Here is a 2,524-nt window from a genome sequence, read left to right on the forward strand (position 1 = left end):
ATTCATTCTCCTTGAATTTCTTTAATTAGACAGTTCTAGGAGTTGTGAGAAAGCCATCGTTGGGGTATCCGTCACGGTTGTCTTAATTGGGACAGAAGTAACTGTGTAAGCTCAATTCCCTAGCACTCTTCGGCTACTCCAAAAATTTCCCTGGCCATTTGTTTGCAGGTTCCAACTCTGGAGAGGATAGAATGACACTACCAAAAAAAGGCCTGAACGCTGCGCGAAACCTTCGTGGCATGGACGACAGCCCAATGTCAACAATAAATGCGACCTGTTCTGGAACCGATTTCTCGCACCAATTATATCATTAGCAGAAATTGCAAACCCAAAAAATCCCGCATGTGTCAGGTTTCCATTTGTGATAGTTGCCTCATTTCTGCGCCGATATCCAACTTGTGTCTCAAATGGCTAACTTGAGGCAACATTTTAAAGTCTAAATCACATTAGTATCCGATAGTTGCGTCCTTTGTAACATATAAAATAGTTGGGAGGTTGTATGCTCGAATAATTGACCTGTAGCAGAGCTTCCTCGATAAACTGCAGCTGTTTCGATTTATGCTCGCCCGTCTTTCCAATCACAGAAAATTTCTTAGAACAAAAGCGGATATGCCACAGCTTATAGGTAGTCCGGACGGTGCTCCCAGTAGTTTCTCGAGTGTTCGGGCCGAGTGTGGTAGTGCGGACGGGTCCGACGCTCAAAAGTGAACTGAGGGACGTCAGGTTTAGGCCGAGAGATGGCTGTCATCCTCTCGCAACATAAGTAACCCGGAGCATGATTACCTTAGGTCGCTCGCAAGTCCACCCGAAACTGATCTCCAGTTGGCCGGGGTGGAGAGATTCACAGACGCGAGGGAATTCATTGGTGGTATGTACTGTACATCCGTGCAATCAGCATGACCGGTATCGCTTCTAGGATCCTCAAGGCAATTTTTCATGAAGATCCTATGTTTCCACAAGATGTCCACAAACGCGCCCAGGCAGGGGACCCCTTGGAACCGGGATTACATGCCGCCGCGGGGACGCAGAAAAGTGAGACTAACGGCGAGGCAGCCGGGCGTGGCCACCCAATTCCATGGAACTCATTCAGCAATGGCTGGTTGGATGTTGTAAAACGAATCCTGGTCTGGTGGGCTTCGGGATGGGCGCCGGCCCGGAACTCGACAGCCACCACCAAGGGGCACACGATCTAACCCAGTAAACGAAGACTAAGATTCGACTAGGTTTGTCTTTGGACGGGGCCTTACATGACAGCGGGCGAAGCACGCTTCGACGTGAGCGACCGGGGCAATGGTGTGGGAATACCACAAATAGCCAGGCTAACGGATGTGGCAGCTAGGAACAACTTTCTCTTCCCAACAGTTTACAGCCCAATGGTATTCATACATCTCAGTGGGAGAGGCAAGGGTGCTAGGCAGGATATCGAATAATCAGGTCAACGGCAACGGTAGTTTACTCAATCACTGTTATTTCAGTGTTAAGTAACAAGGACCCCGGTGATGATGATGGGGAATTGGGTTAGACGTAGACCCGCTTAAGTTCCCTGCTAGGAGCGGGAGGCCCAAGGTCGTTGTACCACAGCATGTTTAACAAGCTTTCCCAGCCGAAAATTTGAGCCAAATGCTCAGCTTCTTCAACCACGTTCAGCTCTACGGCCCAAAAGTGGTACTTTTTATTTAAAGCATGTTTAAGGGGAAGAACATGGGATTGCATACATATCCTCAAATTCAATTTCATTACCACTTCAAGGCTTATTTAGCCGACGATAAGTTTGGAGCGGTAGTTGTATGCGGACTAGTCAATCCCTGACACTTCTCAGCTGGGAAGCGCGATAGGTCTTTGGCACCAGGAGAATATTCCACGATCCAAGCCGGCGAGGTGAAGAAATCGACGTATAGTTCCAGCCGTGGGTAATTTTTCTCAACAACACTGGTGTGCCATGCTGCTTGCCCAAAAGGGTGGGAATCTTGTCGTGACCCATGGGAATTTAGCGCCCATGATGGGGTCGCACGCGATGAAAAGGAGGTCCCTGTGCTGTTATGGTGCGTCCAAGGAGGATAGCCCTTCAATAGCGTGTTTTTCGAATAATAATTTACTCCTGCAGAAAATGGACGCATGTCGGTGTAAAAGAAGCGACGATAAATAAAAAAAATCATGATGAAGGACGTACAAACAACCGTTCAAAGCAAAAGCAAAGCAATCAGTAAGATGAAACGTAGGGCCGTAGTGGCGGGCGGCTAGGTATGCAAGGGTTACCGTTCTGGTTTTCTGCCGTACTTTTGCTTGAAAATTAAATGCCAGATGAGTTGCAAAAATTATCGGGATGTGTATTTCATAAATAACAGTACTCCAGCCGCCTTGCGTACGCCTACCATGGTCCCACCCAAAGCTCTAGATTCAGCTAAAGAGATATCTCAACGATTCCCAGAAGGCCAGAGGGCCCTCATAGTGAAGAAGTACGCGCGGAGCCAATAAGAGGTGCAAATATAGCCACCTTGACGAATCGGAGTCCAGGATGAACGGT

Source organism: Histoplasma capsulatum, genomic scaffold (genome assembly GCF_000149585.1).
Source record: "Histoplasma capsulatum NAm1 scaffold_2 genomic scaffold, whole genome shotgun sequence".
Taxonomy (NCBI): Eukaryota; Fungi; Ascomycota; class Eurotiomycetes; order Onygenales; family Ajellomycetaceae; genus Histoplasma; species Histoplasma mississippiense.